At 42.8% G+C, this 21,280-nt stretch overlaps 1 long non-coding RNA gene across 1 annotated transcript in view; it reads right to left on the minus strand.

Annotated features, from left to right (window-relative positions):
- LOC310631808 overlaps positions 1–21,280 on the minus strand; it is a 53,365-nt gene that overhangs the window by 11,041 nt on the left and 21,044 nt on the right. The window contains exon 4 of the long non-coding RNA XR_014490718.1: positions 1,071–1,185. This is a non-coding gene — a long non-coding RNA (uncharacterized lncRNA). The remainder of the gene's footprint in view (positions 1–1,070; positions 1,186–21,280) is intronic.

The following is a 21,280-nucleotide window of genomic DNA, read 5'->3' on the forward strand; positions in this document are numbered from 1 at the left end:
CAACAACAATAATAATAATAATAATAATAATAATAATAATAATAATAATAATAATAATAATAATAATATTAAGAATACACAAACTAAAGAGAGATGCTAAGAAAAGGGCAAAATGGATCAGATCTAGATAGCATTCCTGCCCAGATTAAACCAAGTAAAAAGTGGGAATGAACAGCTTCAGTGAAGAAAAAGTTAAAGAGAGAAATGTGGTATCGGGAGTGTTGGATATATTTCATTAGAGCCTTGCATGTGATGAGTAAGGAAAAAAAGATTTGCAATATTTGAGGAGCCAGTTGGACTTTGTCAACAGAGTTGCATCACTTATGTACAATCAAGACATGTTGTCATATGTATAAATGCAGACTTTCAGAGGGAAGAGTGGGAGGAGCTTATTTAATAACAAAAGGCTCTACGCACCATCATAATCATTGCTAATCAGTTTTGAGCCTGATTCTAGAATAGACTTGGGCATTTTATGGCCTGCGAGCCACATCCAGCACTTTGACTGTCCCTGTCTGGCCCACAGCGGGGGTGGTGGTAGTGGCAGCCCTCCACAACCATCCCAGTTTCTCATGTGGCCCCTTGGGAAAATTAATTGCTGACCTCTACCCTATTCACATATGTAAACATGCATGTAAAAATTTCAGGACAGATAATAATGGCCTTGAATAGTGGCAGGAAAGGCTTGATACCCTTGGATTAATAAAGATACCTACATATTTCTGCCCATATAGGGGGAAAAAATCTGAGTCTCTTTATCAATGCTCTTTTCTAGCCTCAACAGTTCAGAAAAACATCCTCTGCAAACACTAATTTTAAAATAGGTTTTTTTAAGTTAATGCAAAGAAGACTCAGACGAACAAGGTTTTGTCATTGTTAGAAAACAGGAAAATGTGAAACTTTCCATAGATTATTTTTACTTTTGCTTCTGTACTGCATGCTTTAACTTAGAGTCCATTAAGACTAGGATAGGATGTACGTTAGAAAATAAAAAAATATTCCAGAAACATTATGGCAACATTCAAAGCTAGTGAGGAAGACACAATATTCCTTATTGCATAAACACTCACTGTTCAGAGAATCCATCCATTTATGTTGTCATACTTGCATCCAGCTTGCAAAGAATTTATAGCTATACACATTTCATTTTGTAGCTTCTGTTTTACAATTCTGACAACCAAACACCTGTAAATATAAATATAATATGTTTATAAATATAAATATAAATTTTATTTATTTATTTATTTATTTAATTTGTATACTGCCCTTCTCCCGAAGGACTCAGGGCGGTGAACAGGGCAATAAATACTAAAATACAAAAATACAAAAATTAAGAACAGATTAAACCATAATGCCCAAATACAATAAATAAATTACATAAAAACAGTAATAAAACCCAAACCCATCAGACCAGGACGGCTTGTTCAAACAAATAGGTTTTTAGATCACGTCGGAAGGAGCGAAGGTCGGGAGCCATCCGGAGCTCAACCGGTAAACAGTCCCACAGATCAGGCGCACCCACAGAGAACGCCCTCCCCCTGGGGGCCATCAGTCAGCACTCTGACCGGTGGCACCCTGAGGAGGCCCTCTCTGTGGGAGCGCACTGGGCGGAGGGAAGTTGATGCCGGCCGCAGGTGCTCCCTAAGGTACTCCGGACCCATGCCATGTAGGGCTTTATAGGTCATTACCAGCACCTTGAATCTCACCCGGAAGGCAACTGGAAGCCAATGCAGCTCACAGAGCAGAGGTGTAACATGGGAGTATCGGGAGACACCCAACACGACTCTCGCGGCTGCATTCTGCACCAGTTGGAGCCTCCGAGTGGTCCTCAAGGGCAGCCCCATGTAGAGAGCGTTGCAGTAGTCTAACCGAGAGGTCACGAGTGCATGAGTGACTGTATGCAAGGCATCCCGGTCTAGATAGGGCCGCAACTGGCGCACCAGGTAAACCTGGGCGAAGGCCCCCCTAGTCACAGTTACTATATGATCTTCTAAAGAAAGCTGTGAGTCTAGGAGGACTCCCATGTTGCGGGACCTATCTACGGGGGGTAATAACTCACCCCCCATAGTAAGAGATTGAATACTCTGTTTCCCGAGATGCCAGCACGCACAGCCACTCAGTCTTGTCAGGGTTGAGCCGAAGCCTGTTCCTCCCCATCCAGACCCGAACCGCCTCCAGGCAATGGGACATCACGTCGAGGGCATCACTGGGGTGGTTTGGGGTCGAAATAAAAAGCTGGGTATCATCAGCATACTGATGATACCCAACTCCAAAACCACAAATGATCTCACCCAGAGGCTTCATGTAGATGTTGAACAGGAGAGGCGAGAGGACCGACCCCTGAGGAACTCCGCAAACGAGAGGCCTAGGGGTCGACCTCTGTCCCCCTGCCAACACCGACTGCGAACGTCCCAGGAGGTAGGAGGAGAACCACTGAAGGACCGTGCCTCCCACTCCCAATCCCCTGAGACGCCGCAGCAGGATACCATGGTCGATGGTATCAAAAGCCGCTGAGAGGTCTAATAGGACTAGGACAGAGGAACATCCCCTGTCCCGGGCCCTCCAGAGATCATTCACCAGAGCGACCAATGCAGTCTCTGTGCTGTACCCGGGCCTGAAACCCGATTGGTATGGGTCTAGATAGTCAGTTTCCTCCAGGACCAAAGGGAGCTGATGCGCCCCATGCTCTCAACAACCTTCGCAAGAAAGCGAAGGTTGGAGACCGGACGAAAGTTGTTTAATACAGCTGGGTACAAGGCAGGCTTCTTGAGGAGAGGTCTCACCACCGCCTCCTTCAAGATGGCGTGGAAACTACCCTCACTCAAAGATGCAGATATCACTGCCTGGAGCCAGCCTCGTGTCCCCTCCCGAGCCGCATAAACCAGCCAGGAAGGACACGGGTCCAATAAACATGTGGTGGAGCTCAGCTTCCCCATAATCCTGTCCACTTCCTCCGGAGTCACAGGATCGAACTCCTCCCAGATAACATTGACAAGACCACCCATGTCCTGATCGTCAGACTCTGCCCAGTCGGAGTCCAAACCGGTCCGAATCTGAGCGATTTTGTCTGACAGATGTTGACTAAACTCCTCGGCATGACCCTGCAGGGGTTCCTCCCTCACCTCCTGATTAAGGAGGGAGCGGGTCACCCTAAACAGGGCGGCAGGGCGGTTATCTTCAGACGCGATGAGGGTAGCGAAGTAATTAGACCTCGCCATCCTCATCGCCATGAGATAAGACCTAGTAAAGGATCTTAGTCGCGATCGGTCGGATTCAAACCGGCTGGATCTCCAACAGCTCTCTAGGCCCCGTCTCTGACGCTTCATCTCCCGGAGCTCCGCAGAAAACCATGGAGCCCACTGGGATCTGCACCGGGTCAGGGGCCGCAAGGTTACAACTCGGTCAAGTGCCTCCGTGGCTGCCTTTTCCCAGGCTTCCACTAAGGCATCTGCCGAGCTGTGAGCAAAGGAGGCAGGTGGGGACCCCAGCGCTACCTGGAACCTCTCAGGGTCCATTAAGCGCCTGGGGCGGAACCATCTCATTGGTTCAACAGGCCCACGACGGGGAGTGGCAAAACGGAAGACCAGCCACAGGAGATGATGATCGGTCCATGACAGGGGCAAAACAATTGGAGAACCCCCACCAATATCATCTAATCACCGTCCAGATAGAAAAACCAAATCAAGCGTGTGGCCCCCCACATGAGTCGGTCCCTGAATTACTTGTGTCAGGTCCATGGCCATCATGGAAGCCATGAACTCCAGAGCTAACTCAGATGATCCTCCCAGTGATGGTAGATTGAAGTCACCCAAAACCATAAGTTTGGGGAACTCAATCACCAGCCCCGAGAGGATATCGAGAAGTGCAGGCAGGGCTGCTGCTGCGCGACTAGGCAAAAGGTACACCAGCAGCAAGCCCAACTGCGCCCTAGGGCCACATCTCAGGAGGAGGGAATCACACCCGGCTATTTGGACAACGGTGGCCTCCTGCGGACACAGGGTCTTCCTCATAACTGCTGCCACTCCCCCGCCCCTACCCTGAGCCCGAGGCCGGTGAAGCACCCGGAAACCTGGTGGGCAAAGATCAGCCAGAGGGATACCACCCTCTGGGCCCAACCAGGTCTCCATAATGCAAGCCAGATCCGCATTCTCACCCCCAACCAGATCCCGGATGAGAGGAGCCTTATTGACAACGGACCTGGCATTCAAGTACACCAGCTGGAGCTCAGGTGGCTGCTCATCCTCGCTCCCGGAGCCTCGGGGCGAAACCAGAGGGTCAGAGCGCCTCACCGCTTGGAGATAGTGGAGACGCACTCCCAGATGTCGATGCGGCCCTCTGTTCGTACACCTGCTGCCATTCCCTAACATCGTGGGAATAGGTAATCCCACGACCCGCTCCACAGCCCCGGAGGCAACCAACCCCAGCTCCCCCCTTACGTGATCAATCCCGGACCTGGCCTGAACAACAGTTGGTGGACTCCCCCCCATTTCCATCCAACCACGAAATCCCTCCCCCCTCCCTAACCCCACAAAAAAATTAACTAAAAAAGTAACAAGGGGCCTCTTATTAAATTTGTACCGGAGGCCCCTGTCCCTGCCCAGTACTGTAGAAACTACCTTTGAAGTAAAGGTTTTAAAGTACTCAGAAACTGCAAAAAAGAACATAATACAATGGTGGAACTGTTTAAAACTGTGTCTGAAAATGAAGTAAAATCACTTTGAATCTTTCACTCGATATAGCAAGTATTTGTTTATGGCAATTCACATACCACATACACCCATTGTCAGAATCCATTTATATCACATTTCATAATTGTATAGGTAGAACAACGTGCTATTACTGGGGATTCTGCCATCTCTCCGAGGGGGGGGGGAGAGGATGGTTACTAAAGCGATTTTCAAACAACAGGGGATGTTTTAACGGGGGAAAGGAGGGGGACAGACAGGTCTGGTTTGTATCTTCATTTACAACTGAAAAGGAAAGCAATAACCATAAAACCAAGGAGAGTTCCCTTTCCCATGGAAGGACCTGACACCTAGCAACTGACGACAGCCTGACCAAATGGATGAGGGGAGGGGCTGAAATGGGAATGGTTTATATAGGATTGAAATGTAACTTTTCTCAGATTCCGTCTTGTATTCCCACAATCGATTCCATCCTAGTAAACATTTTCCTTTTGGACTAAACTTGCATCCAAGAGTTCTTATTTCCTAAGATGTGGATTGAGGTGGGTCCTGACAGTAGACGGAATCTGCTTTAAGAGTCAACCTGGAAGGGAAAACCTTACAGGGGGACTTTGCAACAAATACAATGTCTGGCGACGAAGCAAGAGAGGAGGGAAGCCCCATGTAGGGGGAGTCTTCCCCCCAAATGGAATCCCAGAGACAATGGGAAGCTGAAGCAGCATATTCCCCCGGGGAAGAAGCGGTGGAGCAGTACGACCGAAAACCCCGGTGGTCGATGGGCGTTGGAAGGAAAAGTGAGTGGGAAAAGGCTTCGGGAGAAAAGACCCTGAGGCGTAGTAACCACCAACCGGAATGGAGGCAAGAGATGGAGAGTTCCCTGCACGCCAGCGAGGAGGAGCGGATCCTGGAAAAGGCCATTGATCTGATGAAAGCAACCCTGAGTTCACTGAGGGAGGAGAGAGCTGAAAATCGCAACCGAGGCAACGCCTGGGGACACAACTGGAAAGGTAACGGAGGGGATCCAACACCTGAAACCCCGGGGCCATCCAATGGAACAGGAATTGCTGCCTCAGCAGTACCCACCCACCCCCAGAACCACAGATGGGGACCAGGATGAGGAGCGATACCGGCCACGGCGCAGACAACGCTCCAGCCAAAGACTCCCGCCCCTGGAAGTCAAATTCAAGGGGGAGCCATCACGACTGGGATTTTTCCTAACCCAAGTCCTCAGCTACATGGAAGAGTACGGACGGGACATCCCCAGTGACAAAACACGCATCCGAATTGTGCAATCTGCCCTGGACGGGACGGCTGCAGACTGGGTGGTGAACTTGCATGACTCCAACGCCCCAGAACTCAACGACTTCAACCGATTCATGTCATCTTTGAGGCGGCGGTTCGAGGATCCTTTGGCTGACCATAAGGCCCGGGAGAGAATCAAAACGGTGAGGCAGGGCAGGCGAGCAGTGGCTGATTATACCCAAGAATTCCGAGCCATTGCCAGCAAGCTGAACTGGCCAGAAGACATCCTCCTTAGCCACTTCAAAGACGGTCTGAACTACGACCTGTATGATGCTTGCCTGCCTCGAGGAGACCCACCCCACCTCGACGACTGGTACATCCTGGCGGAGGAAGTGGAAATAGACCTACTGAAGAGACACCGCAGAGGAAAACCATGGGGCCGCCTGCCACCCGAGCAAACACGCGAGGGGGAAAAACCACCAGCCACAGCCAAAAAATCAACAAGTTGCTTCAACTGCGGGAGAGAGGGCCACCGTGCTGTAGAATGTCGTTCAAAAGCCCCCCCATGAAAACCAGAGGCATCATCCTCCAAGAAGCCGGGGAAGCCCCAAGGCAACACAAAAGAATCTTCCATGAAGGGGACAGAGGCTGTAGAGTCCACAATTCCTGCCAGGAACTGGGACTGGACTCCGGCCTGCACCGCAGGGACGGTGGACAACTCGGAAGACAGCTCAGAGGGAGAACCATTGGTAAGTGGACCCCTTCCACCCATACTTAAGACAGTGACTATATTAGCTTCCCCTATGCCTGAAGCAGCCAAAATAAAAGCTCTGATAGACTCTGGGTGCCTCCGCTGCCTTATCAGCCCAACGCTGGTGGAGAGATTGAGCATCCCAGTGAGGAGGCTAAAACAACCAATCTCCTTTAGTCAATTAGATGGGACAATAGCAGGGGGAGGACCAGCCACCCTAGCCACTTTACCAATCCACCTATCACTGGGGCCCCATGAGGAGGACATAACGTTTATAGTGGCCCCAGGCATGGAATGCCCAATGATCCTAGGACTGGAATGGCTGAAGAAATGGAACCCCGGGATAAACTGGAGGACAGCAGAACTCAATTTCCCAAAGGGGGGGCAGAAGAACTTAGACTCCAAAAGCACCCCCCCCAACCCAGAGGGAGGAGACAGCAGCAGTGGGGAAAGAGAAGGGATTACCAGAGATACCGGAGGAATACAGGGACCTGGCTGAGGTTTTCAGTGAGGAAAGAGCAGATGAGCTTCCCCCCCACCGCCCCACAGACTGCACCATAGAATTCAAACCTGGGGCAAAACTCCCAAAACCCAGGATGTATGCCATGAGCCCAAGGGAAATGGCAGAAATGGAGAGATTCATAAAGAAAAACTTAGAAAGAGGATTTATTGAGCCTGCCAAACCCAAAGTGGCCGCCCTGGTTCTGTTCAGGGAGAAGAAGGATGGGTCCTTTCGTTTGGTTGTGGACTATAGAAATTTGAACAGAATTAGTGAATGTAATCTGTACCCCCTTCCCCTAATGAAGGATATGTTATCCCACCTATCGAAAGGAAAGATTTTTACCAAACTAGACCTGAGGGAAGCATACTACCGTATTAGGATTAAGGAAGGAGACGAATGGAAGACTGCATTCAACTGCCCAATGGGGTGCTATCAATTCAAAGTATTGCCATTCGGACTGCAAGGGGCTCCCGCAGTCTTTATGCAATTAATTAATGACGTGCTGAGAGAGCACCTATATAAGGGGGTCCTGGTTTACCTCGATGACATCCTTATCTTCACAGAAACCAAAGAGGAACATATCAAACTAGTCAGAGCAGTCCTGAAGAAGTTACGAGCTGCCCACTTATATGCTAAATTATCGAAGTGTGAATTCCATCAGGAAAAAATCGACTACCTGGGATATCGCATATCTCCAGAGGGCATCGAAATGGACCCTGAGAAGGTCAGGGCAGTACTAGAGTGGGCACCCCCCCGCACACGGAAGCAATTGCAAAGTTTCCTGGGGTTTGCAAACTTCTACCACCAATTCATCCCCGCATTTGGCCAAATAGCCATGCCCCTCACAAATTTGTTGAAAACGAAGGGGGGGTCACCCGTAAAACCCAGCCAGCCTCTGAAATGGTCAATGGAATGTCAAGCAGCATTTGAGAGGCTAAAGAGACTTTTTTCTGCTGAACCTGTCCTAAAACACCCAGATCCCGACAAACCTTTTGTAATACAGGCAGATGCGAGTGATGTAGCAGTAGGAGCTGTACTATTACAAGAAAATGATGGGGGGGACATTGCAACCATGCGCATACACATCCAGAAAACTCACAGAAACAGAACAACGCTGGCCAATATGGGAAAAAGAGGCATTCTCGTTGAGGTGGGCATTACTAACATGGCACCAATTTTTAGAAGGAAATAAAATACCTTTCCAGGTCTGGACAGACCACAAAAATTTGGAAGCACTAAAAACGCCCAGGAAGCTCACTCCTAAGCAAGCCCGCTGGTCCCAACATTTTCACCGATTCAATTTCACTCTCAAACACTTACCGGGGGGAAAGAACTTCCTGGCAGATGCATTATCCTGCATGCCCCAATATAACAGCACAAGAGTTACTGACTTTAAACCACTTGTACCGGAACAACAACTGGCAGCACCAGTCACCACCAGGGCACAAGAAAAAATGAAGCCGAAGGTAGATAGCCAAACTGGAATAGAATTCAGGAAATCTTTGGAAAGTGATGAATGGTTCCAGAAAAATAAACATGTGTGCACAATTAAAGATGGACTGCCGTGGGTGGGGGAGAAGCTATATATACCTGCCACACAGAGAATCAATTTCATGCAACTGTGCCATGATACAAAATCAGCAGGACACTTTGGCTTTGTAAAAACCTTACACTTAACTAAAAGGCAATTTTGGTGGCCATCTATGAAAAAGGACATAGAAAGCTATGTGGGTAGCTGTCAAATTTGCGCGATGGCCAAAAGACTGCAAGGGAAACAGCCAGGTCTGTTACAACCGGTGGCAAACCCCTCAGCCCCATGGAAAGAAATAGCCATGGATTTTATCGTAGAATTGCCAGAAAGTAATGGAAACACCGTAGTCTGGACTGTCACAGATCTATTCTCTAAGCAAGTACATTTCATACCTTGCCAAAAAATCCCGACTGCAAAAGCATTAGCAAAACTTTTTGTACAGCATATTTACAGATTGCACGGGGTACCACAACGCATCATATCTGACAGAGGGGTGCAATTTACGTCGGCATTTTGGAAAGAATTTTTATCCCTCTTAGGAACCACCCAAGGACTGTCATCTAGTCACCATCCTCAGACAGACAGAGCTTCTGAAAGACTTAATAATATACTTGAACAATATCTGAGATGCTATATTAATTTTCAGCAGTCCGACTGGACGGACCTACTGCCTTTTGCAAGAAGTAGCATATAATAATGCAGTCCACTCAAGCACAGGTTACACTCCTTTTCAAGTAGCTACAGGCCAGAGTTTCAACCCAATACCAGAACTAACCCCAAAAGAACCGGTTATCCCTGATCTGAAGGAATGGATTGCTCAATTACAAAATACATGACCAATCGTTAGGAAAGCGTTGGAAGATGCCAGAAAAGCATACAAGACACAGGCAGACAAAAAAAGAACCGATCCCACACCGTTTAGGGTAGGAGAGATGGTATATTTATCCACAAAATACCTGAAATCACTCCAACCCTGTAAAAAACTAGGAGCAAAATATATTGGACCCTTTCCAATTAAAAGAATCATAAACCCAGTAACAGTTGAATTAGAACTACCCAAAAATCTTAGACGAATACACCCAACCTTCCACTGCAGTCTATTAAAGAGAGAACAACAATCACCACTACGAGAAAAAATCCCACCACCACCACCCCCCATCATGGTGGAAGGAGAACAACATTTTGAAGTGAAAGAAATCTTAGATTCCAGAAAACACCATGGAACGATACAATATTTAGTGGCATGGAAACACCTCCCCTCCTCAGAAAATGAGTGGGTTAACAAACTCCATGTTAAAGCACCTAAGTTGCTTAAGAGGTTTCATACAGAATATCCAAACAAACCAGGCTAACATTTATATGTTTTCTTTCCCCACAGATGGACTCATCTTTTTTCTGAAAGGAGAGCCGAATGTCAGAATCCATTTATATCACATTTCATAATTGTATAGGTAGAACAACGTGCTATTACTGGGGATTCTGCCATCTCTCCGAGGGGGGGGGGAGAGGATGGTTACTAAAGCGATTTTCAAACAACAGGGGATGTTTTAACGGGGGAAGGGAGGGGGACAGACAGGTCTGGTTTGTATCTTCATTTACAACTGAAAAGGAAAGCAATAACCATAAAACCAAGGAGAGTTCCCTTTCCCATGGAAGGACCTGACACCTAGCAACTGACGACAGCCTGACCAAATGGATGAGGGGAGGGGCTGAAATGGGAATGGTTTATATAGGATTGAAATGTAACTTTTCTCAGATTCCGTCTTGTATTCCCACAATCGATTCCATCCTAGTAAACATTTTCCTTTTGGACTAAACTTGCATCCAAGAGTTCTTATTTCCTAAGATGTGGATTGAGGTGGGTCCTGACACCCATATAAACTCATACATGCCTACATAGTGTATATGCACATCTGCTATTCTCTTCTGAAGTAATCAATGTTATGGAAATAATAATATTATGTTAAATGTAAAGCAAAGAAAGTGAAAATGTAAGATGAAGAAGAAGGAAATATATCTAAATTTATTTTATATTAAGACCATCTATTATATATCTCTGTTCCTTTCTATCCTTTTAAACCTTCTTGCTTTTATGGTGTCCATTACACCACTTTGTACATTGCGTGTATGTGTGTACACACACATACACACACACACACACACACACACAGAGTTCCTCCAGGCCTTCCTGTCCTCCACTATCTTCTGGAGTCCATTCAAGCTCACGCCTACTGCTTCAGTGGCTCCATCCAGCCACCTCATTCTCTGTCGTCCCCTTCTTCTATTGCCCTCAACCTTTCCCAGCATTAGGCTCTTCTCCAGTGAGTCCTTCCTTCTCTTTAGGTGGCCAAAGTATTTGAGTTTCAACTTCACGATCTGGCCTTCTAAAGAGCAGTCAGGGTTGATCTCCTCTAGGACTGACTGGTTTGATCGCCTTGCAATCCAAGGGACTCGCAGGTGTCTTCTCCAGCACCATAGTTCAAAGGCTTCAATTCTTTGGCGGTCAGCCTTTCTTATAGTCCAATACACACAGACACACACACACACGTTTTTGTCTTTAACTTCCTCTTAATCATGCGTCAAGGGACGCGGTGGCTCAGTGGGTTAGGACGCTGAGCTTGTCGATCAGAAGGTCGGCAGTTTGGTGGGTCTAATCCCGAGTGTCGCGTAACAGAGTGAGCGCCTGTTACTTGTCCCAGCTTCTGCCAACCTAGCGGTTCGAAAGCATGTAAAAATGCAAGTAGAAAGCATGTAAAAATGCACTTCAATAGTTTTTTTGTACTGGATGCTTATATTTTTGTTCAATTCACTTTCAATACCCATTCACTACTGACCTATTTCTACTTCATATAAGACAGTAAGCAAAAACGTAGTCTTGTACACAGCCATTTTCACTTCTGATAAATATTTATGCCTTATTATTCACCACTTATTACTCCTTACCTTGCTGGTAGCATTTGCACATTTAAAAAAATTTCCATCCATTTCTCCAGGAAAACATTCTACTAGATTACACATAGTTATCTGCCTGCTCTAATTTTTCATACACACACACACATGCACAATGCACAATACAATTTGCTATGATTCACTTTATTTTCCTTGTCAAAAACAATTACTTTGGCCTTTGACTCATTAATTTTCAGATCCAGACTTCCTCTTGCATCATACAACTAATATTTACTGAAAATTATTCACATTCTTAATCAATAACGTGACATTCTCTGCATACAAAAGTACACAAACATTTACATCCTTAATAATATCATTACAAGCATTTTCTTATACATTCATCCATAAGCTATTAGATGCCCTTCTCTTACTTTCTCCTAAATTTTATTTTATTTATTTATTTTAATTCCATTTATATCCCGCCCTTCTCCGAAGACTCAGGGCAGCTTACAAACTTAGCAGTAGCCTTCATTCTATGTATATGCCTGCTTATTAGGGCTTTCACACACACCCCAAGCGGCATTATTACAAATGTTAATCCGTTTGCTAAACTTTCCTTTTGTGTGTGTGTCTACATGTGCCTTTGAGTCAATGACTGCATGGACAAAGTGTCTGCAGTTTTTCTGGGAACATCTTTCAGAGGTGGTTTGCCATGGCCTACTCCAGGGGTCTTCAAACTTGGCAAGCTTTGCTGGCTGAGGAATTCTGGGAGTTGAAGTCCACAAGTCATAAAAGGGCCAAGTTTGAAGACCCCTGGCCTACTTCATAGAGCTGAGAGAGAATAGCCTACAGTCACCCAGTTGGTTTTGTGCCTAAGGCAGGAATCACCTCTCCCAGTTTCTAGCCTGGTGCCTTAATCATTGCACCAAACTGGCTCTCTAAATATGCCTATTTCTATTATATATTACTCTCATCACATTCAGCAATGCTATTTCACTCCATATTTGAGCAAAGCGCTCTGTTATTCTAGCCTATTATCTTTATTACATGCTTTCTCTACACCAGCAAAAGGACGTCTTTCTCACATTCATACATTCCTCAGTTGACATGCTGAAAAGTCTGGTCTGCCACCACCTGTTTTACATAAACCCATACAGCACTTCTTACATTTTGTTCATCACCACTTTTCATACTTTTTGATCATAATTCTGCCAAGCATCTGCCAGGCACGCTTAATAAAAACCCCTCCAGTGGTTTGTGATGTGCTCCTGATACTTCTTTTGCACAGGATAATAGTATCACTCATCAGGCGTAGATGCATTTTTCACACACACATTAAGCAAGTCACATAGTCATTGAGAAATAAATTCTTTCCATAATTTAACGTCTCTTCAGTTATACTATCTATTCCTGCAGGCTTGTATTTTTTTTTACATTCTTGTAGTACTCATAATTTCCTTTTCATCATGTTTTTATAGCACTTGTTTCGATTCCACTTTCTGATATCACTAACATTCATATATAACTCTCTAATGCAAATACACATAAATACATAATTTAAATATTCTCCATTAATATTTTGACACATTGCTGATGCTCAGTAAGATTCCTGAATTTTTAAGAACCTTGTATTTAGGTTCTAAGCTAATCTACTGTTTCAATTATAGTCTTCAGATCTTAATAGTAATTAAGACTTTAAAAGACTGAGCCTCAATTACAAGGTGGATCTAACATTTATGAAATGAGGACAATTAGGTTATCACTGGGATCTTGACATATTATTTGACTGTTCAATTGCACCCAGGAAGAATCATAACATCCCAATTATATATGAGACAAAAACATTAGTTGGTAGATAAATTCTTTATCCCATGTTGACCACACCTGGTCTGACTTTGCCTATTATTATACATATGGAAGTAATGATTAGATACAATAATGATTAATTATATTAAAGAAAACAATGGCTTTTAAATGCTTTATAAGGTTCAGTAGATTGTCTGTGTAAGTTCAAATATTTTCAGAGAGCATGGAAAAACGTCTACAACTTTAGAGTTACTAGAAGCAAGTGAACAAAATATTGGATATCGCCAAAGAAACTTTAAATTAATCCAACTAATTATCAGATTTGTCTTTCTGTAGTGTTCTGTTGAATTGGTAACTACATTTTCCTCATTTATGTTTCACTAGGGTCGTTTTGCTAGTGGTCTACTCACTGGCTCTTTTGATCTTTGTTGCGGTTTGTCAGCTCCACTTTCGCAGAGCCATCTTCAGTTTGCCATACCACCTCCAGAAGTTACTCTATTTCGTGCTCTTCCCCAGAACTTATTTTCAGCAAGCTGTTTTCCAATATAGATTCACTTTCATTACTACCATAATTACATTTTCCTTATCTTTTTTCATATTTAAAATGGCATTATAAATTACTGCCTTATCCTGGCCAGTGGAAAGGAAGTATGTGCCATCCATTTCTCAGAATTAGTGCTAAATAAATAGGCATAATAGAACAAAGAGCATTTAACACTATTTGTTTAGAGTTGGCATTAGCTTCTAAGTAAGAATTCAGTTAATATAGAGACAAGAAATCCCAGCACCACGTCAATTATATAACAGCTATTATTTCCCACATTTGGACATCACCCCCACTAGGACTTGTAGCATAATCCATCCATCATTACGCCAAAATGATGCTGATGAGAACAAGCTTTATGGTGCCTCAGTGATGACTAGGCAATGCTAGAAGGTATTTTTTCCCCCCCATTAAATTTCTATAGCTATCCAACTCAACCAAGTGACTCTGGGCGGCTTACAATTCTAAAATTATAAAACAATTTACAAACATTAAAACAACAATAACATCTGCAAGCTAAATGCGTTATTAGAAATATTTTGCTTCTCTTATTTAAGGTGGCAAAACTTTGAGAGAGAGAGAGACTGAACATACTTCATAAGATTGCCATGGAAAGCATCCCCTCTACAATCTTACTACAGGTAGTCTTCAATTTACGACCACAATTGAACCCAAAATTTCTGTTGCTAAGTGAGACAGTTGTTAAGTGAGTTTTGCCCAATTTTACAATCTTTGTTGCCAGAGTTGTTAAGTGAATCCCGGCAGTTGTTAAGTTAGCAACACGGTTATTAAGTGAACCTGACTTCCCCATTGACTTTACTTGTCAGAAAGTTGCAAAAAGCGATCACATGAGATAAATATGAGTCGGTTGCCCAAGTGTCTGAATTTTGATCACATGATCATGGGGATGCAGCAATGGTCATAAGTGTGAAAAACGGTCATGAGTCACTTTTTTCAGTGCTGTTGTAACTTTGAATGGTCACTAAATGAACAGTTGTAAACGGAGGATTGCCTGTATCACATTGTACTGTTATGCTAGAGCAGGGGTAGGCAACCTTGGCTCTTTTATGACTCGTGGACTTCAACTCCCAGAGTTCCTGAGAAGTCCACGAGTCATAAAAGAGCCAAGGTTGCTTACCTCTTTGCTAGAGGAAGTTGTGTGGTCTCGATAAACCTTCTCCTGTTAAGCGAGTTAATCTTAATTATGTGTCTGACATATCAACACCTAGTTCTGCATTTTATCTTCACTGAAAATAACTAACATGAAGCCCACCACGCACCATGATTTTCTTGCTTAACCATATGGAAGTAGTTTTGTATTATTACTATTGGTCTACATTTCTGGAATATTCTGAAATTTCCCTTCAAAGTATTATTCAGACTTCACTCTACTTAGGTTCTAAGTCCAGCAAAGACTAGCGAGATACTGCTTTTTACAGCACTATTAAATCAACCAAAATGACACAAAAGAGTGTGCAGGCATTTGAATTTTTCAGAATTTTTAATTAGGTAATTACGTTACGAAAAAAGAGAGAAGAGACCAAAACAGCCCAAAAATTAAGTCAGAAGTTACAATCATGAACAATGAAATTAAAGCTAATCCTGTCACAAAAATCCGTCCTTGCAATCTGTTTATAATGCAACAAGTTTGTAACTTGTTTATAGTATGACCACTAGTGGTTTCTTGAAGTTTATGTCTTAAAAGATATTTGTCTGCTTTCACTTCTAGCCTTTTACCTAAGCTATTAGTCTGCTTTCACTTCTAGCCGTTGGTGCAGCTAGCAAGATGGCTTCTTGCTGGTTGCGCCAACGGTCATTATCAAAGATGTAGTTTGGATTTCAGTATACAGTGCATGCCTGAGGTCATTACACGCCTCCTTAAGCAAACAGGGATCCACGCCAATTGATAAATCATTTACAAAGATAAGTCAAAAGTGAAGAACGAGAGATTAACCAGGTCACCGCTGTCCTGACTGAATGACGTGCTGGAAGAGCTGAACCAGCAGATCCTAGAAACCTAGCCAATAAGATCCCCCATGAGCAGATGAAAATGCATGAGAAACACAAGACAACTTTTTACCAGTCTGGATTAGCAGCTAAGCTATTCAGCACTGAACTCAGCGACCGAAGATCAGTACTTTGCTCAAACATAAAAATCTCATATGATTTTAGTCATTCATTCCAACATGAGATTTGAAAGACGGAACTTGAAAAAAACAGTCCCAGGAAGGAAACAACAGGGGGAAAATATCAATTAGTATTTTTCTTGCTTCTGTGGCATAATTTTAAACTCTTTTTCCCTTCCTTCATCAAAGCCACACCTGCTATCCTTCAACATTGACTGGAAAAACCTCTTTTAATAGGTAAAATGGGGAATATGGAAACGAACAGAACAGAAATTGTTAGGGATAGAACATAAGGGAAGAACTATTAAACATAGATCAATATTGTAAATAGTTCTGTCTGCAGTACTACAGGTAGTCCTTGACTTACAACCACAATTGACCCCAAAATTTCTGTGGCTAAGTGCAACAGTTAAGTGAGTTTTGACTCATTTTATGACCTTTCTTGTTATAGTTTTTAAGTGAATCATTGAAGTTGTTAAGTTAGTATCACAGTTGTTAAGTGACTCTAGTTTCCCCATTAACTTTGCTTGTCAGAAGTTAGCAAAAGGTGATCACATGATTCCAGGACATTGCAACCGTCATAAGTATGAGTCAGTTGCCAAGTGTCTGTATTTTGATCATGTGTCCATGGGGATGCTGCAACAATCATTAAGTGTGAAAAATGGTCATAAGTCACTTTTTTCAGTGCCGCTGTAACTTTGAATGGTGACTAAATGAACTTGTACTTGTTTACTTATGCACAAAAATCATGAAATACTGTAGGATGGCTGGATCACGTGACTGTGATTCTATGATTTAATTTCTGCTTTACACTCAATCATATTCGTTAGACCCGAGTTTCAACACCAGGAGCAATTGCTGGCATTATTACTTCAGTCAAGAATAAACTTGTGTACTGTATTATTTATATGTTGACAACACTGAGCATGGCACTTGAGTATGTCCTACACCCGAGATGGTTTATTTAAATTGCTAGTGAAACAAACGTTACATTCAAAAGAAAAAGTTCTGGATTAAAAATATTTACCAGCAAATGGCTATTTTTCCATGCAGATAATAGCGTGAGGGCACCTATCTGACATCTTAAGGAAAATATAATAACCATTCAAGGCAGACAGATATTAATTAAGAAAAAAAAAAACCAAAATTTTCTTACGTGCAATGTGAAGATTTGCAAAGACTACCAACCTCAGCTTGATGTTCCTACCACTGAAAGAATAAGTTTAGGATCTATTTTAAGCTCCAAATCCAGAAATAACCAAGTAATCTATCCTATTCTTTACACAAATTCTGTTAGTCTGGCTTCCCCTCAATATGAGCTTTTTAATTTAAAATATACTTGTCAGAATGTAGCAATCGTTGTGAGCACTTCCAGTAAATGTTGGCTATGGTGGCTTTCCGAAACAGTTGTCCATTTTGTGCAGCCAACCATAAAAAGGCCATTTCCCAGAACCAGACTGATGAGGCCTAAGGAAAGAACTTGTCAAAGAAGTGGAATACAAGGCAGATGTAACATGTGGCCTCCAAATCACTGAATCGAGAACAATTGGCCTCTCTTTCTGTTTTCTGTTTTGCAAAGCGATGAGACTAAACGCAAAGGAATTTGTTGAGAAACTGAATGCAACAGTGGAACAGGAATTAAGATGGCAGGAAAGGATCACAGCACTAAAAGTATTGTCTATTTGTCCTTATAAAGCATATAATAAAAGTTGTTTCACGGTAGGGAAATGTGCAAAGTTCAGAGTGCACCCCCTACCAATTAAAAAAAAAAACAACCCATGGAAAACATACATGCTAGGCAAAATGAACATTTCTTTTTTAAAAAAATCTACACTTCTCTTAAAGTAACACATAACACACACACCTCACTTCCCGCAATCTCCCCGGGCTGCCCTCTCTAGGTTCCTTAAGACCCCTTTATCCCCTGCCATCCAGCTTACCTGGAGTCCATCAGAATTTAGCACTAGATCTCCCTTCTCTTCAAGGAATGACTCAGAATAGTACTCTTAGCAGAACTGGGAATAAAGAAGGAGCTGGCCCTTACAGTCTCCTGGAGCAGAGTGAGGCTTTCAGAGCACAGATCCCTACTACATTAAGGAAACCAACAGACTGATCAGCTCAGCCTTGACGGGAAGTTCTGTTTTACTTGAGGATCCTTTGGAATTATTTCAAATTAAAAAACCTGCATCTTCAGTGGATTATATGTAAAAATTACATTCTCTCTCCCTGTCACATCTCTCTCTCACATACACACACACACTTATATACACACACGAACCTTTTGTTTAAATGTCTTACATTTTCATAATGTTGTACTCATTTACTTTACAAAAAAAAAGTTTTAAACCATGAAACATGGCTAAATTTCTCCTTCCTCCTCCTCCTCCTCCTCGATTTTGATCATGTTTTGCCTGATCACTTTCCTCTATCTCATCAGTAATCTTTGTGCGACTGCAGTAAATGACTTTTTACAACCAGAGCAGTCCCAGGGTGACATACCAGCTATTAGTTATTTCAGAACATCTTACATAAGCAACAGCTAATTCAATCCATTTGATAAAAGTGGGTTGTGAAAGATTTACGGGCTGTTTTCTATTTTAATTAAAAGAGAACCAAAGAAACATTTCCGTGTTATGGGATTTTGGATGGGAGATCTAAGAGAAAAGGGAGGGTTTCTTCACTGTGCCTCTTTAATTGTAATCAGATCCAACAGGTAACTTATTAAGCCCTTTGCCTTTTGCACTGCAAAGGGATAAGAGCAGGTAAAGTCCAGTAATTCTTTAACTAGGAGATGGAGCATTTCTTTAGTTGAACAACAAATAGTCTTTTGTTTCTTTGGCTCAAAGTTGCTGACCGGATTATCTGCTACACAGTCAACAATACCTCAAAGTAAAGATTGTTAATGTTGCCAAAAAGACAACAAATGCCCTTTTGTTTCCTTGGCCCAAAGTTGCTGACCCAAGTATCTGCTTCACAGCCAAGTACTACAATGGAAAGAGCATCTGCTCTGCCAAAGATAGACTTGTGATAATCTGTTTCTTCGCCCTATGTGAGAGCTTTGGGAAGATTCTTCCCTCCAGTTTTTATCTTGCATTTGTGGGAGGAAGCATTGCCATGTTCTCCTTCTCCAGATTTTGGAGCAGCTTCTTTTTAGTTGCTGTTTTAAGATTGTTTGCAGAATGCAAAAATCCTCCTGGGATATCTGGAATATTTTTGCTTTTGGCCTCCAGGAGCTATGAGGACAAAGAGATTTGGTTTGGAAAACTAGCTGCGGTCTCATCCAAATTGTAGATTAAGTTGATTGTCTTGCATGAAACTCCCCGGTTTGCATGCCAAAAAAAAAGCTGTACTGTATCTATTTGTAATCCCTGGAAGATGTTATGTCTGATGAAAGAAAAGACTGGCCAGTATATATCAACTGGATCAGATAAGTAGCTTGTTAAAACAGAATTCGTCAACCAGATGTCTTGGATTTCAACTGCCATAATTCTTCAATTGCCACCTCCCTAGATCACATTAAGGCCACTGCATTCAAAGGGCACAGATCTAGAAAGATGATTTCAGAAGAACATAAGATGCATCTAACTCCCATCAATATTTTTTAATGGGATGGGATGAACAAAATGTTTTCAGAAGATGTAAAGATCCTCAGTATTTTCGAAACCTGCTTATTACAATGTTAAATTAAAATCTAACAAAGCAAACAGTCTGAGCTTGGGTGGGAAAGCAGAAGAGTCCCCTGGGTTCATTAAGAAACCTCTTCATCGAGGCAGAACCAGTGCATTCTAATATGAGAGAACAGATTTTCACTAACTCACAGTACTTTTTCACTGCTTTTCAACTGTATCTGACTCTCATCAACTGCCTGGGAAAGTGCAGTTTTCTTGACAAGGTTTTTCAGAAGGGCTTTTGCCATTGGCTCCTTCCTAGGGTTGAGAGAAAGTGACTGGTCTGAAGTCACTCAGCTGGCTTTTGTGCCTAAGATGGGACTAGAACTCAAGGTGTCCTGATTGCTAGCCGGATGCCTTAACCGCCACTCCAACTGGCTGTTAGATCACAGTACTGTATAGCAAATTATTCAAACCACTAATCATAAAATACAAAATAGGTGAGGCAAGATCATTTGTAGATCTCAGTTCAGCTCATGAAAGAATATACAGTATACGCTTTCGGGTTATTGCATTTTTATATTCATATAGAGAGTCACTCTTAATACCAAGCTAGCAGAAATCAAACTGATTACAGGTACTGCAAAAAAAACCCTGAAGTATGCATGCACTTCATGCAGCATATTTGTTAAATATTTGAAAAGCAATAGTTTATTGATACACTGAAAGATAAATTGAAAGAAGTGTAACCTTTTGAACATTTTTCAAAGCGCAATCATTTTCCTTTGACCAAAAAGCCACTGCATGTGACAAATTTAAAGAATTTAGACATGGTATCTTAAGCCGAGGTTTCACTTCCTAAATGGAAAAGCAAAGAGGGAAGTGAATAGTTTTGAAATAAAACTCAAGTATCTAATGGGAGGAGCACAGCTGTAAGCCACATCCTGACTGGGTCATGATACTTCTAGCTGGTAAAAGTCCCTCTTAAGTTAATTACCTACCGATTTAAACCAACATTATTAGTTTTGCACATTAATAAGCAAAATCTCTTCTCCATTCTTCTGTGGTGTTTTTCTTATTCAAAGCTTGACAGTTTTGATCCAAACTTGCCACTCTAAAAATAGACCCCCTCCTGTCTATAGAAGATACTGGAGTTTTCCTGCTGAGGAATAGGGCCAGTTGATTTCCAGGGCCAGATCCCAGGCTGTTGCAAGGGTTCCCCTCACAACAGAAATCAGTGAAAGTCATCACCCCACTTTATTTCTCCAACCCTACTGGATCTCCTCTGAACTCAGCATATCCATAGCATTAAATATAAATGTTCCTCCTCACAAGGTCAGTTATAGTTTTTACAAAAATCATAAGCCACATCTGCACAAGTAGAATGCCAGAACATGCAAGACCTGTGTCCTTATTAATCCCGTCAATAGTAACAACTTCCCAAGTACATAAGATAACATAGTGGAAATATGCCTTTGGTTGATTTTACATTAAAGAAAAAAAAAGCCTGCTATCTTAGAAAAGATCATTCAGGCCATAATAAGTGTAAAATTCTGAGTTCCTGATTCTACCATTCAACTTAATTAATTTTCA

This window comes from Vipera ursinii, assembly GCF_947247035.1.
Source record: "Vipera ursinii genome assembly, chromosome: 1".
Taxonomy (NCBI): domain Eukaryota; kingdom Metazoa; phylum Chordata; class Lepidosauria; order Squamata; family Viperidae; genus Vipera; species Vipera ursinii.